Source organism: Athene cunicularia (genome assembly GCF_003259725.1).
Source record: "Athene cunicularia isolate RWA chromosome 8 unlocalized genomic scaffold, athCun1 chr8_part1, whole genome shotgun sequence".
Classification (NCBI taxonomy): Eukaryota; Metazoa; Chordata; class Aves; order Strigiformes; family Strigidae; genus Athene; species Athene cunicularia.
Window position 1 is genome coordinate 31703778 of NW_020799109.1, and position 20703 is coordinate 31724480.

A 20703-nucleotide genomic window follows, 5' to 3' on the forward strand; every position below is an offset into this window, starting at 1 on the left:
GTGCCCGGGCCCGGCGCGAACGAACGCCCGCTGTGGAACCCGCTCCTCCGCGGTCCCGCAGAAAGCAGCCCGCTCGCGGAGGGGCTGGCGCCTAAACGCCACCAAAATTCTTGACCGCAACTGAGGAACAATGGAAGTGACCGACAAATCATGGTACGCTTTAAAATATGAGGTTTTAAAGTTTGCCCTTCTATTTTCTACGCCAGTCTCACTAAGCCACACGGTGTGTTTGCTTATCAACACTGGTTTTGTATGGTTAAACAAATATTTAATATTTAAATAGTAAATATATGTGTATGTTTAATTATCAGCGTTGTTCATGTTTAAATAAAATACATTTAAATAATGTTGTCCTCTTGGTTTCTTTTCTCTCTTTTTTTTTTTTTGTCTCGTGTGAAACAAATTACATTTAAATTAACCACAAAATTTATACAGTTCGCCTGTGTTCTTTCCACCAGATGTGGATCAGCAAAACCTTACAGAAAGTCAGACACAGCCTCAAATAAAACCACTTTGTTGGGTGAAGCCCACAGGCTGTGTCCTGTCACCCTGTGACAGCCGGATTCCCCACGCGGGCACTGTCTGAACACTTTTTTCTCGTGATGCGGATCCAGAGCTGGGAATGCTGCGCTCCTCACGACAACAGTAAAATAGCAAGTCTGCTCCCATGGCTCGTGTCTCAACAGCAGGAGTGATGAAAGGCTGGGAGGCTGGCTGCAGTGCTTCGAGCCTCCCTCTCCCATCGTTGCTGCCCGCTGCAGAGATGTGCTGCTACAAAACTTCAGGGTAAAGGTTGAAGCACAATTACTTGTAGCAGCAAACCCACAGAAGTCTGATTTTGGAGATCTTTTAATGCACTGTAAGAGCAGAGCTACTGAAGAATTTGATAGGTCCAAGCGTTTAATTCTCCCCAGTGCTCATTTGAATGCTGTAAAAAAAGCAAAGCAAATTTTGAATATGCAAACGGGCAGAGAGCTGGTTTATTTGTGACATGGTCCTTTTGCATTGTAATGCCGTAACAAACCAGTCTCAAAGCTGGCAAGGCAAGCAGATAAAGGAGAGCCATTCCCAGAGAAAATAAAGGCAGGACTATTTAGCCCATTGCATGCTAGGCCAGTCCCCCAATTTGTTGTTGTTGCTGTTACATATCATTCCTAGTTGTCTGCAGCTGGTGTAAATTAAATTATCTTCAGACTATTTTTATCATACCACACGGTTCAGATAAACCACAAAAGCGTGGGGAAAGATGAAAAATTAAGGGGGAGGAGGGGAACAATTTTACAGAATATTACAATAGAGGAATAATACAGAAAAAGTTCCCCTGTCATCGTACTCAGATGCTGCAAGTTTATGTAAGAATATGGGTAATAAACAGAAGGAACTGAACGTCATTATATTCATAATCAAAATTATGAATAAATTGTCATAACTGGTTATTGTTATGGAAAGGTAGAGTTTGTTCAGGAAGCATAAGTAGAAGAAAAGGAACATAAGGTACAGAGCTAGTGAAAATATTTGGATAATGGCAAAACAGAAAGGAAAAGAACACTGTCACAGCAAAGACCTATTAGCAACCCACAAACAAAGAAGATCAAGTGTATGGTACTTTAACTTGAATAAAATCACCCAAAGCGTAGGAACTGGTGATAAGGAGACTTGCAATAGCAAGATAGATACTCAGAAAGGAATTTGTGAGACTATGGGTGACAGTGGTCATCAAGTGAGTTAATGACCCTTTAAAAGCAAAGGAAGGAAAATCAACAGGGTGAAAATAAGTTTCAGGAAGCTCACAGTTTGAAAGCCAAATCCTATTGTAGCAAATCTAGGGAAAAATACACCCTGGAAAGTATGCCATTTCCTACAGAATCAACGTGAAGGCCACAAACAGACCATTGCAATGAGAAAGCAAGCTAGCAAGAGAAGAGTCTGGCTAAATCGACACCATTTCAATGGCTTGCACCTTTTGAGAAAAGCAGAATCTAGGCTGAATTATTACAACTGACAACAAAGTGACTGTTGTGATATATTGGGAAAATCCAGAAAGGTTAATGGGCAAAATGAGCTAAAACTATCAAAAAGCCAGAGTGTAACAACAAAAAGCTTACATAGAAGATTACCATGAAAGAACTGATTTGCTCTCAGGTTGTGAGGAAACTATTACCAAGTCATACGAGGAAAACCAAAACCTCATTCTTTTGCTTTGTTCTTCAAAATGTCAGCTGTAATCAGGTGGCTTACACTGTTAACATTAGAATGTAAAACCAAATGATCAAGCTAAACTAAGGAAAGAAACAGAATCTATTCAGGTAAGATGCTTATAAAAGTCATGTACCAGATCAGTTTCAGCCAAAATATTTAGTGAAACAGGTAAGCAATCTCAAAGCTATTAGAAATTATCTCCAAGAGCTCGGAAAGGATAGCTGAGGTTCCAGAAAACAGGAAATGGTGCCTACCTTAAAAATGAAAGAAAAGGATGGGAATCAGAGGCCAGCCACCTTTACTTTGTATCAGACAAAGTACTGTAACAAATTATTAAGCAAATTATTTGTAAGGCCTTGGATGATAAGATTAATAATAATCAACAATAACAGCTCAAAACCAAATAATGAAATCTTGACCAGCAAGGCTTCTGACGCTGTATCATCTAATATTCTCTTAAGGATAGAGGAACATTGGCTACACAAAACTTATGTGGTTAGAAAATGGCAGCCAGAAGTAGTGTCAAGTCATTCACAATCAATGAAGTTTGTAGCAAGTGAGATCTCCAGGTGCTTACATCCTGAGTCCTGAACTGCTTCTGTGCTGCAAAAGGATAGGGAATATTTTTATCATATTTGTGGAGGATATCCTGTTCAGGTGAGAGCTGCAAGCATTTTGGAAGATACAATTAGAATGGAATAAATCACAACAAGTTGAAACAAAGACCTGAAGTAAATGGGATGTAATTCAGTAAGGCAAGAAACTATTATGTATAGCTGGGAATAATTAACTGCAAAAATGTAGCTGGAGACAAACTGGCTAAGCAGTTACTTCACAGAAAGCAGTCCTGGTTCATAGCAGTTCACAAATAGAAAATGAGTCAACAGCAATTTGGTGTTGCAAAAAATGTGACTGCTTAACTGAAATGTAGAAAGACTATCAAACACAAGAAGAATGAATGTCTTCCACTCCACTGAGCTCAGAAGGCTTTTGGTGAAGCACAGTTCTCAGTTTTGGGCACCTCCTTTCAAATAGAGACATCTCTGTGGAGAACGAAAAGATCTACCAGAAGTCTGGGCAACTTGACCTTGAGTCATACTCAAGTATGACTGAGAGAAGTTCAGTTGGACACCTGAAAAGTCAAAGACATGATTGTACAACCTAGAAGAATATGAGAATTTGTGTAAAGAAGACAGTCTGTATGTACACAAGAGAAGTGAATGCACATACCAGCCCATCTGTTTGATAATGGAAATATTTTTTTGCTGCATAATGAGCTCTCAATCTAAAACACTTAATGAGACTTTTATTTTTGGCATACTTAAATCCTCATATCCTTAATAACCTGTGAGATATAATAAAAATCCCAAAGATGTAGAGCATGCATACATTGGGGAAAAAAAAATTACCTCTTTTAAAATCCACCAAGAAAAAAAATCAATGCCAGGCCTCTCCTGCATTATCCACTATGGGGAGCTGAAGCATAATATTGCTGGACAGATGGTGATAAAGTTGCGCACTTAATTGGAGCTATAAAGTCCATGTGTATTTATTTCAACAACCTGACCTCTACGGAACTCACATATAAATATTTGTCTTGATAGAGGGAATTCCATTTAACCTTCTCTGAAGGATAACGGAAAGCCCAGTCATACCACACACTTTGAATTGGGCATCTCCTGCAACCAGTCCTTCTGCCACTGCCTGTGTCAGACACCAGGGAACCAGTGGGTCCGTCTGGGGAGCTCTGAGAACAGGCTCAAAGAACAATTCCTATTTAGGAGGTAATTAAGCCTATCCCCACACATAATTGGAAGAAAGTATATAGTTCAGAATAAAAGCACCAAATGTGGGGGCAGGAATGCTGGGAAAACATAACAACACTTCTATTTTAGAATACACTACTGTGCAATTTGTATGGATGGAATGGTCCCAGCAACTTTTTGTGTGTTTGTATCATTCTTGTTAAACTAGAATTTCTGAAATAAAAATGAAACTTTAGTGAGTGTTTATAACAGCTCCCACTGTGGTCTGTCTCTCCCACAGCTTAGGCACTAGCATTATCCCAGGGACCTTGCCTCAGGTCTTCACAGTATGTTGGAGCATGCTAGCCTAAGAGATAGATCTTCCTGATGGAGTAAGCTTTAAAACCCAGAAAAGCAAGTGATTTCTTACAGCTTTAGAAGGAATAGCGTTGGAAGGAAATATTTAGCTCATACAGTTACTTTTCTCTAAAGAGGTTTGATACCCTTAAAATCATGGGGCTGATGCCAAACATCATATGCTAGAGGTAAAATGGATTCAAATTCCCTTCAACGGGTAATTAATCAATACGTGAACTGTATGGGAAGCATTTCACTTTCTGAATATTATTGAGACGTTCTAGACACAAACTGAGGAGAAGTTCAATGCACTAAAGATATTCAGCACATTTCAAATATTCTAATTAAACAGTGACACAGCCCTAAATAAACACACTGTCCACATACTTGAGAACAGAATATAGGTAATCTATATTATAATGTGGTGGTTAGTTTCGCATATTTGGTTGGTTCAATAGTACAGAACAGTTTCTGACAAAACAAATCAATGAGGATCTGACAATGGTTGCAGCTGAAGAGACAGCTTATTTACGGCAGTATTAAGAAGGAGAAAACACAGAAAATGTTGTTTCTAGAGTTTTTAAGATGAAAATATGGCCTTTGTCTTAGGTTACAGTTATACACTGAATTTCCAAATTCTTTCACCTTTAGCTGCCTCAAAACCCACTTATTATTCTATTTTACAGAGAACAAACTGAGATCTACACTACCCACAACCACTCAAAACTGAGATGGAATGGAATTTAACCCTGGATTCCTAATGAGTAACTATAGAGTATTTTGACATTTTAATGAGATAGTATATAAATGCATAACACCATACAAGTAAATTTTAATTAAAAGTGAGATCGTGTCTACTGAGATGTAAAAAATTACCAACATTCTTTTTGTAGAAATCAAACAATTCTTTGTTATTCTTTCATATTAGCGCTATATTTTAATGAGATTTGGTATGATCTTTTTGTATGCTGCAGATTTACAAATTTAGGGCTTAATTTCTATGTTACTTTTGCATGATTCATTTAGCAATGCAGTTACTCCTTAGAACATTAATACCTTATAGACTTAAGATACCATAATAAGAGAAATAAATGAGGAATTACTGACAAAAGACTTGGGTAACTTTACTAAAATATTCACCCAGAGAGGCAACAGAAGGGAATAAGAAAAGAGCATTATAACAATTTTGTGAGTCAAGACACAATTCAGTAGTTGAGAACCATTTGAAAACTACATCCAGGACTCCTGTGATATGTAAATGTGTAGCTCTATAATATAATTTTAATTACAAGTGCAAAATCCTTTCTGCTGAGATTCCAAATGTTAAAAAAGAGCAGCAACCCTTCTGTAGCTACACACTTTTTAGAGCTGTGATCTGTAGTTTGCAAGACATAGCTGACGACATCTGCATAACACCATGAACATATAAAATCCTTTTGCTACCTGTCAACGTGTCCTGTGCCTATGTGATGAGAAACCATGTCCCTGACTCTCACTAGGCTTAGCAGAAGACTTCTAGCTGCTAGGTTCCTGATGGAAATAAGGTTTCCTATCACTTCTAAATTTCTCATATTTTTTTTTTGTTTTTTACCGTCTTTCAGCCAATTACAACTATGTATGACTACACACAGGACTGCAAACATGCAAAGGCATTGCGCTCATCTTTTCTGTGTGTCAGGAAAGAGTGACTGGGCTGTTTGTGTCCTTCTTGGCCCTGCCCTGTAACATCTGAACTGAGTGCCAGGCTTCAAATGGCATTGCTAAACTGGGGGGCTTGGCTCTGTAAGTGGTCAGTAGAATGAAAGAGGCATCCCTTCTCCTTTTTCAGGGTGGGGAGTGGAACAGAATAGGTATCAAGGAAGCTGCCTCCTTCTGAGCAAACTTGGATTTGATGATTTAATTAGTACTGGGCTCAAATTTGCTGGCAGAATCTGAGAGAAGATGCCATTTTTACACTTTTAAGTATCTCAGGGTAGAATTTTTATATGAAATGGGACTGCAAAAAATAGGTTATTTTTATGCAAAAGTTGATAAGGATTATATTGATCTTCTGTAGACCTGCTGTGCCACATAAATTATTGCTTCACAGTATATGTAATATAAATTCACTTGACAATGCAAGTTTTCCAGAGGTCTTATCCCTATGACTTTAATCCTTTTCTTTCTTGTGTATGGCATTATGAAAAAGAAGTAATAGAGTTTAAATCTGTATCAAAATTACCAAAGCATTAAAGAGAGTGTGGGGAAGTCCGATCAATTTTCCTTAGATATATTTTACACAACATATGCATTATATATAGTGCACAACTTGATATCAGAGGTGCTCACTGACATGCTGTAGCCAACTATCTATCAGTCAGTTAACACAGACTATAATTGGACTTTCCTTGAGTTACTCGGGTGACTGTAGCTGTCAAAAAATAAAGTAAAATCTTTTATAGAATCAACAATAATTATATCCTGGTTCTTTCATCATTCCAATGCTTCCATTTCATGTTGCTAAGTGAGATTTTTATCTTGTTTTAACTATAAGAAACAAAATTAGATAAGTGCAAAAATGTGTGACAAGAAATGCTACCATCCCATCACCAAGTGCTTTGATGTTCATATACATACACTATCTATACGTATTCATAAATATATACAGCCATGCCCACATAAACACTGTGTATTGCACACATTCTCTGAATTATCTAAACTGTTCTGTTGCTACATCTATACTCTTCTTACATGAAAGCCAAGTGTCCACGTGTTGACCTCCTTCAAAAATGCAAGACATGCCTAAAAGCTGCCTTAAAATGCTGCTTCTGAATCTTGGCAACCACAAAGCTGCTGTAACTTTAGGTCCTTCTTTGGTAAACTGCAATTGGCAGGCAATTAGGGAAGCCCTACAAAGGCATAAGGACTGAGAAAGAAACTCTATCTTTACATGGTGCAAAAGTCAAGGTGGAAATACAGCCTTCCCTATTGTCAGCATGTCTCTACTCAGCAATGTGTCTGTCTATTATAAGAACCCCAACCTTCAAAGCAGCCCTTTCATCTGCAAGATCTGAAGAACAAGAAAAATGGAAATTGTGTGAGAAACAGTTTCCTGAGGAAAATATCCATCCATCACTTGGCAGTTGGTAAGATCTGATACCTAAACAGACAGCTGAGCAGCAATGGCTGTGGGATTCAAGGTTAACAGAGCATAGATCTCTTTCAGGTTTCAGAGAAAAGCTGAAAAATAAAGAGCAACCAAGCAGTTCTAGTCTGATGAAATTGTAGATTCCTGTGACAGAGAACTTTCAAAAACCTGAGAAGCAATAATTCACTACGCTATGCTGCAGCTCACTATTTAATAATAATCATATAGAATTACAAGTACTGGTCACAGAATTCAGGTGGAAGAGGTTGATACAACTCAATTTTCTATCCATCTTTACCCTTGAGAAATGTTAGTGATACCAAAAAGGGTCCTTCCCACCGAGGAGGTAAGTTATCCTTCAAGTTATCCTTCCGTGTACTTTTACCCAAACTCAATTCCTAGATCGAAGGGGTGCAGAGCCCCTTCTAGAGGTACTGGTTGTATAAGCTGTGCCTGGGCCCAACTGCTTTTTAATAATCTAGGAACTTGTAAAATATACTGGGTTATGATTTGATCTCCTGCTAATAAACTTACATGAGCGGATACATCAGGTCCAGGGAGTTGCATTGGTCTTCTGCATAGTATTTCATAGTGAGACAGTTTGGGGTTTTGTGAGGTCTTTGCCAAGATTCATTAAGGCTAAAGGTAGTGTGTGCAAGACACGGTTATTTATTTGGCTGTGGCATAAATTTTTGGTGCAAATTGATTCTTCAGCACTGTCTGGGCTAGTGCAGCAGTCCCCAAATGCCCTGGATGGTGATGCAGTTTTGCTACGGGAATCAGGTGTCGCTTTGGTAAAACAGTAAGGTTTTCCATACCTGCTCTCCATATTCCCTGGGAGACTTTGTTCATCTTGTTCCTATTTCAAGAGTCAGCTTCTTCAGCAGGAATAGTCAAATAGATCTCTTCAGGAGTGGGCAACATCAGGTTGGACCACTGCACTGCTTGTAAGCCTGGTGGTTCATACAGCAATTGTGCTGGGCTTGAGCTGCAACATCCACTAGAACATTTGCTATTTTTTCTTTTGTCTTTTTGCCAGTGCAACTGATGAATGATAGCTAGTTTCTCTGGCAACTGTACGGCTTTTAACAGTTCAGTACTTTACTCGCAATAAAAGTTATACACCCACACTGCTTCTATAACTGCCCAGTGGTGTGGCACACTCCAAATCCATACTGAGAATCAGTGTAAATATTTACAGCCTTTTCTTTGGATGGCTGGCAAGTCTTTTTAAATGCAATCTGCCCTGCTGCCTGCATGCTCAAAGCCCCCAGTGCTTCATTCACAGGAGTTACTGAGTAACCCATAGCCCATTTGCTGTTCAGATACTACAAGAATCCGTCTACACACAGTACCAGGTCAAGATCTAGGAACAGCACATCTGTTTGTTAGATGCAAACAGGAAGGTCTGAGCATCAGCTATAGGAGATTCCTTAGAGGTACTGGCTGTTAACAGATCATCAGCATATTGTATCAAAATGGATCCATTTTTAAAACACAACATCCTGCAAACCTTTTACTAAAATTCTACAAAAAAATAGCAAGAGACCCAGGGCAGCCCTTGGGAAGTCTTGTCTATGTCTGCTATATTTTTCCTCCAAGTAAATGCAAAAAGGTACCGAGGGTCTGGTATACTGAAAAATGTGGTACATAAGTCAGTTAGAGTGTCATTGAACAACTGATGGAATTAGTCGTTGTAGAAGGGTCTGGTACCCCCCAGGTGAGAACCCACTCATTTACTGCCTGAAGATCTCGCACAAACCAGTAAGCCTGCTTGCTGCCTGGTCCCAGTTTGGGTTTTCTGATCAGCAGGACAGGAGTATGCCAATGAGACCAACATTCTACCACTACTCCCTTTTTTAAATGTGCCCCTCTCCGTGGCACAGCACCTGCTATGGCTTTGGTAGGCGATGGCTATTGTTGGACCAAGGATGAGTTACTGCCTTTAGTTTGGCTCTGCACTGGTGTGGCTGCTTTAAGCAAGCTCCTATCCAAGGGTCTCATCCCCACAACGAAATCAGTGTCTTTCAATTCTCCCCCGCCCCAGGATCCACCCCACCCTACTCCAAGAGCTGGGTCTCCCCTGGAAACCCTCCCCAAGCCAGGGTCGTCCTGGGAATCCCCCTGGACATCTGGGTCCTACTGGGAGCCCCAGTCCCCACACACCTGGGTCCCCTCACTGACCCTATGTCCCCCCAGGTCTCATTCACCATAAACCTCTTCATGGCTGTGGCTGGAGCCATGTTCAGCCTGTGGCCACACAGCACCTTCAAGGGCAACCTGGCCCTCCTGGGCCTGGGTACGGGGGCTCAGATGCCTGGGTCCACTGCGGAGAGGTTGGCGACAGGGACAAGTGAGTCCCCAAACCCCATCACGTGTCCTCTCTGTCCCACGTGTTCCTAAGGGTACCACCATCCTCCTATTTTTCATCCAGGCTGTGGTCTTTATTGTGGGGCTGGGGCTCCTCTGGCAAAACTAGAGAGGCACCAGGCACCCCTCTAATGTATTATAAATGTTATATATGGTTAGAAATTGCTTTTTTGTATAAATTATTAGAATGTATTCAACATTATTAGAAAATTATTCTATATTTATGACAAATTGATTTATTGACAGTCGCCATTTATTCTACATTTCTCTACAGTTTGGTCCTGAGCCCTGAAGTGACAGTTCACGCTGTGGTCCCTGGCTCTGCCCCAAGCTCTGGCCCTGGGGGCAGGATTTGCCCACCCCCCAGACCAGGGAGGGGACACTTACCTCCCTCAGCTGCCCCACACAGAGCTGAGGGAGGGTATCTGCCCCATAGTGCAGGATCTATGCATGGGGAGGGGATATCTGCCCCTTGGGGGGAGGATTTGAGGTGTATCTACCTCTACCTCGGGGGGGGGATTTGTCCCTGGGAGGGGGTGTTTACTTGCCACTGGGGGAGGGGTATCACCCCTCTTTTCTGCCCACACATTTGCCCCTGCAAGCTGCTGATCTGCCCTACGGCCCCCACCTGCCCCCAGCCCCACTTGTCCAAGCCCAGTGGCCCTGGCACAGGTGCTGTGGGCAAGGATGGATGGGGACACCAGCCTCACAGGGCCTGGCCAGAACTGCCCCCCAACCTCTGTTACCCCTCAGGGGTGCATTTACCCACAATGGGATTCATTGCCCCAGAGGGGGCATTTCTCCCCCCCCCCCACTGCAGCCAAGAGGGGGTCACAGACCCAGCACAGATCCCCAACATCCACAGCCTCAGGGGGGTGTCTGCCCCAAACCGGGGTTTTGCCCCCCAAGGGCCACAATTACCAGCCCAGGCTCACTGTTACCTCCTGCCCTATCCTAGGGCTCTGGCTGCAGGGGAGATAGTGATTGAGCTCTGGGTACCCTCATGGCTGCTGAAGGCCTGAGTGCCCCTGATTCGTGGAAAAAAAGACTCTACAACTCGAATAGAGTTATAAAGCAGGTATGTTTACTACAGCACCAGGGTGCAAGGGGATTTCTCCACAAAGCTTGCACACCCACCGCACATTTTACCAAAAACTTAAGAGTGTGGATATCCATATTCATTGGATTACATAACACAAACATACATATGCATGAGTAGGGCTGGGTTAGTTACAAAGAATGGTGTCAGCAGTTTATGTTCTCTTTGCACCTGCGCATTGCCTCCTGGTGGTCATCTTCGGGGGTCTTTGGGAGGAAGGCTTGTAGTCTTTCTCACCTTGTTTTTTTTTCCCCAGAGCATGCGCAGATGCTCTTGGCCAATTTCTTGAATAACAAGAGTGTTTTTTCAGCTGGTTTATTCTTTGTATCTTATCTAAGAGAACCAACAGAACTTCACCATTCGTATATGGCTATCTTTACTCATTAGCAAAATTCCAACTAGTTAGAGCCACCTGTTCCTCAAGGACAAAAGAATAATATTTTGCTGAACGTTGTAGTTCTTGGTAGATTTTCACAGTAAACTGCTTTGTTTTGATGAACACAGTAGTCCTTGGTAAAATTCCACAGAACAGTCTGGGCAAGCAGGATTCTTAGCAATATTTAAAAAGTACTATAAGTAATACTATAACTTGCTATAAGTAAGTTGCTAAGCAGTTTTCTATAAGTAAGTCTCAGAACAAGTAATCATTTCTCTGTATCACCCCCCTACCAATGGCAGAAATCTTCTATTCCTCTTCAGCCAAGTCACAGGGCACGCTTTCGGAGGCCACCAAGAGCTGGGAGGAGGCAGCTGACAGATGGGTTGGAAAAGAAGCTGAAGATCATGCAGAAGGGAGTCAGAGAATCACAGAATCATCCAGGTTGGAAAAGACATTGAAAATCATCTGGTCCAACCCTTAACCTCATACTGACCGTTCTCAACTCCACCAGATCCCTCAGCACTGGGTCAACCCAACTCTTAAACCCCTCCAGGGATGGGGACTCCCCCTCTGCCCTGGGCAGCCCATTCCAACATACAACAACCCCTTCTAGAAAGAAATGCTTCCTGAGAGCCAGTCTGACCCTGCCCTGGTGCAGCTTGAGGCCATTCCCTCTTGTCCTGTCACTTGTTCCTTGGTTCAAGAGACTCATCCCCAGCTCTCTACAACCTCCTCTCAGGTAGCTGTAGAGGGTGATGAGATCTCCCCTCAGACTCCTCTTCTCCAGACTAAACCCCCCCAATTCCCTCAGCCGCACCCCATCAGACCTGTGCTCCAGACCCTGCACCAGCTCTGTTGCCCTTCTCTGGACACGCTCGAGTCATTTAATGTCCTTTTTGTAGTGAGGGGCCCAAAACTGAACACAGTTATTGAGGTGCGGCCTCACCAGTGCCGAGTACAGGGGTAAGATCCCTTCCCTGTCCCTGCTGGCCACGCTATTGCTGACACAAGCCAGAACGCCATTGGCCTCCTTGGCCCCCTGGGCACACTGCTGGCTCCTGTTCAGCCACATGTCAATCAGCACCCCCAGGTCCCTCTCTGACTGGCAGCTCTCCAGCCACTCCTCCCCAAGCCTGTAGCGCTGCTGGGGGTTGTTGTGGCCCAAGGGCAGCCCCCAGCATTTGGCCTTATTGAAACTCCTCCAGTTGGCCTCAGCCCATCGCTCCAGCCTGTCCAGGTCTCTCTGCAGAGCCTCCCTACCCTCGAGCAGATCAACACTCCCACCCAACTTGGCGTCATCTGCAAACTGACTGAGGGTGCACTCGATCCCCTCATCTAGATCATCAATAAAGATGTAAACAGGAGTGGTCCCAAAACCGAGCCCCAGGGGACACCACCCGTGACCAGTCACCAAGTGGATTTAACTCTGTAGAAGTAGAAAGTCAAAAAGCGAAGTAGAAAGTCACAACCTCCTCCTAGAATGCCGATCGTGATTCAGGACAACAGCCTTCCTTAAGGTCCTCCCCCATGGAACCTGATCTTATAGAAGCTGCTAACAAGCGGCATGTTTAGCAATCCCAGCTCCGCCAGCAGACAGGCCTTCCCAGTCAAATCCTTGGCACAAAGGGAGGAGGAGTACATGGAGGCCAGGAAATGACTACCAGGCAGCACAAGCCCTGAAGGAGAGCAGAAGAAACCCATTCTAGATAGACCATTGAGGATCTCCCAGCCAGAAGAGACCAGACAGCCCAATAACGTGGTTAGGCAGACTCCATGATCTTAAGGGTGTTTTCCAACCTAGATAATTCTACGATAGGGTTTGTATATCTCCATTTTTGTTCTTTTAGCAGCTAACAGTAAGAGGTAGACTGAGAGTCAGATTTTTAGAATTTTAATATCGCATTCTCAGGATTCTCCTTTAGACTTGTGAGCTTAAGAAGTGCAAGACAAAGCCAGTTTGTTTCAGTCTCTGCCTTGACACTTGTGAGTTGTACCTCTTACACCTGAGAGAACAGTGAATGAATGCACTTGGTCTCAACTGGTTTTCGATGTTTGACTCACCTGTATAGGGAAGAAACAGTTTTATCTTGTCTATTTAACATGCAAACAAGCATATATATGCATATGTGCTTCCGTGGAAGGAAATCTAAGAGAAGGTGGGTTTGGTGTATGAAAATAGAGGATACTCCTTTTTTTTGTTTGCTCTGTTTTTGCAGAGCACTGCATGTTAGTGGAAACACTGATAAGAAGAGCTGCTGCCTGAGAGAGACAGTGATAAACTGCAACATAAACAGCCTTCTGATATCAAACTGCTGAAGTTCAACTACAGCTAAGTTGTAAAGACTGCGGACTTTACAAGGAAGATGAATAACTTACTTTCTGACTCCTGTTTTTACGTGCAGGTAGCATGTGTCTGCCTAGCAGAGCCACCAGAACATCAAAAGCACTGGGGACAAATAGAGTGGCGATACCGTGGCCTTATGTATGAAAGTGAGAAACTTCCTTAGCAGACCAGAAAGTGTGCTCCTCAAAATATTCTGGCTTTGTTAACAGGCTAAAACTTTTGCCCATACCACAACTTTCCATGTGCCTCAATGAGTATGTAATAAATATCCATTAATCTCCAAGAAATTGATGTCACGCTTGCTAAAATTAAATTAATTGTCTTAAAAATGTATACACAATGTAAGCTCCATCTGTGCTCACAGTATGTTCTGATCCTTTCAGTGTTGTTTCTTTAGCAATTATATCGGTAGCGTATGTAGAAAAATAACATCAAAAGTAGTTAACTACCAAACCACAAATACTACCTCTTCCTGTCTGTTAATGAGAGCTAATTCCACTATTAGTCACTATTTTTCATTCAACTTACTGATTCCCTTTATTGAATTTCCTTTTTCTTCTTCTGTAAATGCCACCTTCTTCACCTTCTGGAATCAAAGAAGAGTAGGCAGTGTCACATGGCATGTCAAGTTACTTACATGTTCAACCAACAAACCAAATTTTCAAACCAAGTTTGAAAAAAATCTTGTTATTTTATTAATGATAAAAGATAGCAACATTTTTTACAAAACCTGTGTTCTTTTTAACCAACTTGAAAAATGAATTTAATAGTTGGAACATTAAAGAAAAAATCTTTCAAGGTTAGGATTAACAATGTAATTCTTGACAATTTACCAAAAACAGATGAACATACACAACAGGAATAAATTATACCTTACCATTTACAGTTTGGAAATTTCTGTGTTCCCTGCTGAAACTGAATTGCTGGGATCGTGTGTAACAGCTTTTTACCAATACAGTAATGACAGAGAAGAAACCAAGAATACTGTGCTGAAAAGAAATTTAAAACTGGGGGAGGAAATTCTTAGCGAAAAGGTAGTGTTTTGCATGTGTGAGAAATTGCCTGTCGAAGTAGACATATGTAGAATCTGGTAAAAGAATAATGGAAATTACCATCCAGCTATGATCTCAGGAGAACAACCTCAGCCTACATAAACAAATTTGACAGGTGTCCACTGAAAATAAACTTTTTGTAAACTGTTTATCAAGCATGTACTGCAGCTAGTTTTTATAACATTGATTTGTGGTTTTAGGTCTCATCTCAAAAACCATCAAAGGATGAAATGTAAAAATGTCCTTCTGCAATTGACTGAACCATATACTTTTTAAAACTTCCACAAGTGAGATCTGAATAAGCAGCATCTACTTGAGATCTACACCAGTGTCAAAACACCTAAACATACTTTATGCAGTTATTCATATTTCAGCATTAGCTAAAGCTTACTTGGTCCTTCACTTTTATTATCCTGTGGGAACTGAGAGTCCCATTTGTTGGAAGATGCACTAGGGAAGTCTTGTATCAGGTGTTCTCAAAGCAAACCACAACAACACTGAGTCCTTACAGGATACTAAGCAAGACTAACTCATGGAAATCATCAGCATGTTTTCTTCTACTGCAGAAATGTGATGTGACTACAGAAATGTAAGAGTCCTATTTTTTATTTGTAGTAAGAGTGCTCTACCTGGGATATTTGATTGGAAACATTACTCAGATAGCAGTTTAGTCATAATGTAATTCCTGTAACTTGCACAAGTGTGGAGGATGCATGAAGTCTAGTGGTTGGAACAGGAGACCAGACCATGGCATTTATTCCTCATCTTGCCACTGCTTGCTATGTGAACCTGAAAAGTTGCTTAACCTCTACAATTCATCTTCCCCTGCAAATTGAGAGTAAGACTTTGGTTTTACGTGCAGCTAAACAAAGGTACTGACTTGCTGTAGAAAACCCGTGCTGACTGTATCACCCTACCTGTCTTTCATTTTCCCTCAGTTTAATAGTACATGAGGAAATCTACCAGAAAGGAATAAAAATTGCATTGCTAATTTAAGTGGTTCTTGGGTTTATACACACGCACAAGCTGGATTTCTTATAAAATATAATTTTCTTAAGTCTTTGTTGACTCATATGTTGTTTTCCTAACCTCAATGAAAGGCTGCTGTAAAATGTGATGCAATAATGTTATGAAGGAAAAGAACAAATTTCAATATAGGTACCTCTGGAGGAAGGAAAGGAAATAATGGGTCATACTTCTGCTTTTTGTTGAGACAAAACAGAAAAGGAAATAAATCAAGGAACTAAAGTGCAAGATAACGCGGTGGCAGCGTATGGCACATGGCAGAGGCTCTTGACCCTCCCCAGGGGGGATTCCGCAGCCCAACAGATGGCTATTTCGGCAGAGGGCACCAGAACAAGTATGTAGTAGTGCCTCTGATTTGCTCTGCCCACCGAAATCTGATACCCTCCTAGCTTCCAAGTGGGTCTGCATTCTTGTTAGGCTGCAAGTTCTTGCACTTTGTAACGCTTCAAAATTTTGCCAGTTTAGGGAGAGATGTTGCTGAATGACACTGGAAGCTCTGGGATTAAAGCAAACCAGGCAATTGTATGTAGGCAGAAAGGACCGCCACGGGAATCCGTGCACATACTACTAAATCAGTATACTGCATCTCTAAATGTCACTGGGACCAGGAGTATTATAAGATGGGGCAGTTAAGTGAAACTTCTAATGAGAAGTCATCAAAGGGAAGTTTCTTACTTTCCCTATCATTTCTTCTTTTTTTTCCACAGCAACTGAAGCCACAGGGTATATTTATATAATTTTTTTTTTGCATTTCTAGTAGCCTGAAAACACAAATGCTAATATACTGCACTGATACTCTGCAAATCTATTATGTATTGCATCAAAGCACTCCAAGAGGTTTTACAAAATTTTAAAACATACCTGATAAAGTTTGGTGGGTTATATAGTATTATTTGCTTGTGCAAATTGAATGGTTGAGAGAAGCATTCATAGAGGAATTTTACACTTATGCCCTTCACATTCCTTTATATAACAAAAGCCTGAAGGATGTAAAGGCAATCTAAACTTTCTATGTTATGGTTGAGATACTGAGCATATCCTTCCACACTGGAAGGTGTTATTTTGCTATCATCCTCTTATTATTTTAAAAAAAGCATGTATAATTAGTTCTAAAAATTGCATCTGAATTACATGGGCTTGGATGATATTCAGCACGCTCCTTCATGAGTATTGGGTTTCTTTGCAACGACTATGTTAGCAGATATGCTGCAGACTTCTGCATTTGTCAGTGGAATTTTATAAAAGTGCAGAAATTTTAGGTTTTGTTAACATGACGGTCAAGCACACAAAAGTGCTAAAGATCTTGTTTTTCATTATCTTTTGGTTTGTATGATATATCCAAGAATCTTGTCTGTGTGAAATAATGGGGACATTTTTTTAAATGCTTGCAGCCAGTTGGAAAAATATTAAATTCTCGCCTTTCATTCTGATATCACAGGTTTCAAGATGACAAATTTTCCATTATCAGCTTTTCAGGTCACATATATAACTAAAATAGCAAACTGAAACATTGCCAATGCATTCAAAAACAATTTTATTTTATGAAGATAGCTATTCTGTTACCACGGTTCTAGATGAGTTTTATACAGAAAGAGTAATATAAAAATTGAATCATCAGATGATACTATTTGACAGTTACACTGATATTTTACCAGTTTTTCTTGTTGTACAGGCTAATATAGGAATTAATTTCCAATATAGAATCTGAAGAGCATAACTAGCTTGGCAACACTTGTAAAGTCCTAGAACCGTGCCTACACATTTTCCCCTTCTAGAAGGAAAATAGAAAAAGAAAGAATGGAAAATCAAGATGACATGATGCAAAATCAAAACTAATTCCTGGGGGGTTTAAGGACATAGAAGAAAGAACAATGAGATAAATGACAGCATATTTAATAAGAAGCTGAAATGAGATATGAAAACCGTAATCCTAAAAGCAAATACTGTTTTCTGTTTCATATGCTAAAGCAGTGTATCATGCAGGAAAAAATGCTGGTTAACTGGAGAAAGCAGACATAAAAAATAGTCTAGGTATCTAGTGCGATCAGTTCCCAAAGAGAGAACGAGTTTATCTGCAAATTTTTGAACTTTTAAAATACAGAATAAAGAATAGTCATTAGAAAAGTTTTACTCTGATGAGGGTCTAAAATGGGTTTTGAGATTTAGAGTGCTCATCCTTGAAATGTTACTTAATAAGAACCATAGCTCATTTCAGATCCCACTTCTTTAACATTAAACAATGCAGTACTGTGGTAAAGATATGTTGTAATACTGTAAATTGTTGTTAGCAAGTAAATACTGGTAATAGAATTCACTGAGTGATAATAGAATTAAATCTGAGGGGAAACATTAGCTACCTGAAAATGAAACATCACAGCAATAAGGAACCATATATAGGAACTAAGTACAGGAAGTGGTGAAGTCTCCAAGTCGAAGTGTTAAAAACCAAACTGAACAAACCACTGGAATGATGTACTTTGTATAATCACCTGCTATAAAGGCGTAAGAGGATGTCCTCAAGCCTTGACCATTTCCAATTTCTGTGACTTTGAACAAAGGTTGCAGAGAACACCTACTCTTTTAGTTCCTAGTGCCAGCTTCTGCATCTGAACAGGATACTAAAAATTGTTGGAGAACGGCTTGCAGAGAGCAAGGCCATGGGTCTCTGCAGAAGCTGATTGCAGCCACCTGAGGTAAACAGAGGAAAAAACCCAGCGTACAGTGATGCTAACAAGGACTGTTATGATAACAAAGAGAGAAGTTGTGGCACATTATGGCCTTGGGGGTGAGACAAAAAACAGCCCTGAGAAAGAAGCAGGCCAGAAGGAAGATGTTTGTGCATACCTGAAATACCACAGGGGGCTGGGATATTATAATGTAGCTTTTTACATCTATCCAATAGATTTGCGAGTAGTATGCATGATTATTGTAGAGTGCTTCTATAAGGTGTGATTTCTTTCAATAAAGTTGAAGCTTGCTCTATCATTCACATTGAATCGGCTGCTTGCTTCCTCCGCCCACCGCAAATAATGTCAGTAAGGTTCACATTTCTACGGTAACATTTAGGAGAGGAGTCTGCAAAAGATGGCAATTGCTGATTGAAAATTTTCTGTGGTATGTACAGTTTTAAATTAGAATAATATGATGAAGACAATCATTATATTGGTCTAGAATAACAATGCAGACATACTACTTAGTATTTAATCTCCAAGACGGAGGGCTAATTAGATAGTAGTGTAATGATTCAGCTTTTTTTTTTTTTTTTTTTTTTTTTTTCTTTTAAAACAAACTATGCTGCAATTTGCCAGTTGGTTATATGAAAGACTGTGCTTCGGGACAAGGACTGTTACATAATTTATACAGTCATTAAGAGCAAGTGGTATTAATGTTTCCTTGGGGCATTGTAGGAAGCATCATAACGCCAATATAACGATAAAAATATAATAAGGTACTAACCTGGGATCATCCCTGACTTCCAAATCTAACTGTGATATTAAATCATTCATTCAGATATTTTATTATGTAATGATGATACTAAGGATTCTGATGCTTACAAACATTTAGATTTCTGCTTGTAGACTTCTAAATATTTCCTGTAAATCTCCTTGAAATAAAACAGCCAGTATGCTTAAGATTCACACCTCTGTGTCAAACTTTCCAATTTACACTTTTGTAACTCACAGTAAGTTAAATGTGGTCTTTGTCAAGATCTTAGTATATCTTATGTATCCATAAGATTCAAAATGCCCGTGAATATGGCAAGAAAACCCTGTTTTCAGAAATTCATTTAATAGCTGTTTTTAATATTATTTTATTCAAGCACTAATTTTGATAAGCATTATGCTTAGTTCTTTTGGTGGAAAAGACTAAATAATGGACACAATTTCTTTAGTAAAACTGAGCAAGTAATACATTTAGCTACTATCACATTTCTTAACATGAAAATCTCTCAGCAATCAATACAAGAGCCAGAAATACAAACTGAAGATTAAACTCTTCTTATGTAGGCTTTCCCTCATGTCAAGTGCAGCTCTATTATTCATTTCTGTGTTTCTGTCTGCATATCACAACCCAGCTTCCTTTTGCAGGTTGCTGCCTCAAGCCCCTGGCTCTGGGTCTGGTTACCTCTGACCTGACAGTGCCCAATTTTAATAGTATGTCAAGGTCATGTAGACCTCTGCAGTTTGGATGTCGAACTGATAATACAGCGCATGCTCCTTACAGTGTTATAAAGCATTTAGAAATGCAGTGATTCCATACGCAGCATCTATATTTTATAACTTAATTTTAAAATTACTTCAGTAAACACACTGCAGTTCACATACTCTGTGATACAGGAAGCTTGGTGGGACCCAAACGCACCTTACCTGTGGTGCTGGTTGAGACTGAATTAAATGTGTCCTGCAGCAAAGAAAGCTATGGGGTACCTTCTCCAGCAGCAAGCCCAGCTCTGCGCCTTCCCATAGGCCTGGTGGGCAACACAAGGCCTTTGCCTTGCATAGCCACCTAAGCAGACCTGGATGAATAACAGCAGTCGTGATTTTTTTCCAAATAATAAACCAACCCACAAGCTCTACAGTTTGATGGCATGAGCAATCACAGTGGCAAAGAACAGGGGAACCGCAGTGTAAGCCGAATAGAGAAAGCTCCCTCCTGCTGTAGGCGCTGAGAGAGAAAATGGCGGGTTAGGGCTTTGGGAGAATCCGACCACGCAAGGCTCCTCAGCCTACACTTCACCTGGGAAAAGTCACGACCCTGTAGCCCCGCTGCGCTCGCAGTTATGGCCAGCAGCAACAAGACGAGGAGATGAGCGAAAATCCCACCCAAAATGCAAAGGAGGGCAGCGAGGAGCGCGCACCATCCTAGAAATGAACCCGCAGCGAGCGGCAGCACCCCGTCCGGCGGGTCGAGACAAGAGGAAGCGACCCCGCCCCCAACCGGCCCCGCTCTCCCGGCACTCCCACCCGTGACTCGGCTTTTTCTCCCAGTCCCGTCCCGTCCCGCC

The 20703-nt window shown here is 41.0% G+C and overlaps 1 protein-coding gene and 2 long non-coding RNA genes across 5 annotated transcripts in view; 1 reads left to right on the top strand and 2 right to left on the bottom strand.

Moving 5' to 3' along the window:
- Nucleotides 1-15943, bottom strand: part of RABGAP1L (RAB GTPase activating protein 1 like) — a 280747-nt gene extending 264804 nt beyond the window's left edge. For all 3 annotated transcript variants that reach the window (XR_003398896.1, XM_026853549.1, XM_026853551.1), the window contains exon 1: nt 15933-15943. The gene's annotated coding sequence lies outside the window, so the exon portion shown is untranslated. The remainder of the gene's footprint in view (nt 1-15932) is intronic.
- LOC113482671 lies at nt 7-4211 on the top strand. Its single transcript, XR_003398899.1, has 2 exons — nt 7-153; nt 459-4211. It is a non-coding gene; the product is annotated as an uncharacterized LOC113482671 (long non-coding RNA).
- Nucleotides 15944-17139: 1196 nt separating the features above from the next.
- On the bottom strand, nt 17140-20677 carry LOC113482670. The gene is made up of 4 exons (XR_003398898.1): nt 20522-20677; nt 20066-20214; nt 18188-18304; nt 17140-17469 (listed from the first exon to the last, which is right to left on the bottom strand). It is a non-coding gene; the product is annotated as an uncharacterized LOC113482670 (long non-coding RNA).
- Between the last annotated feature and the right edge of the window lie 26 nt (nt 20678-20703).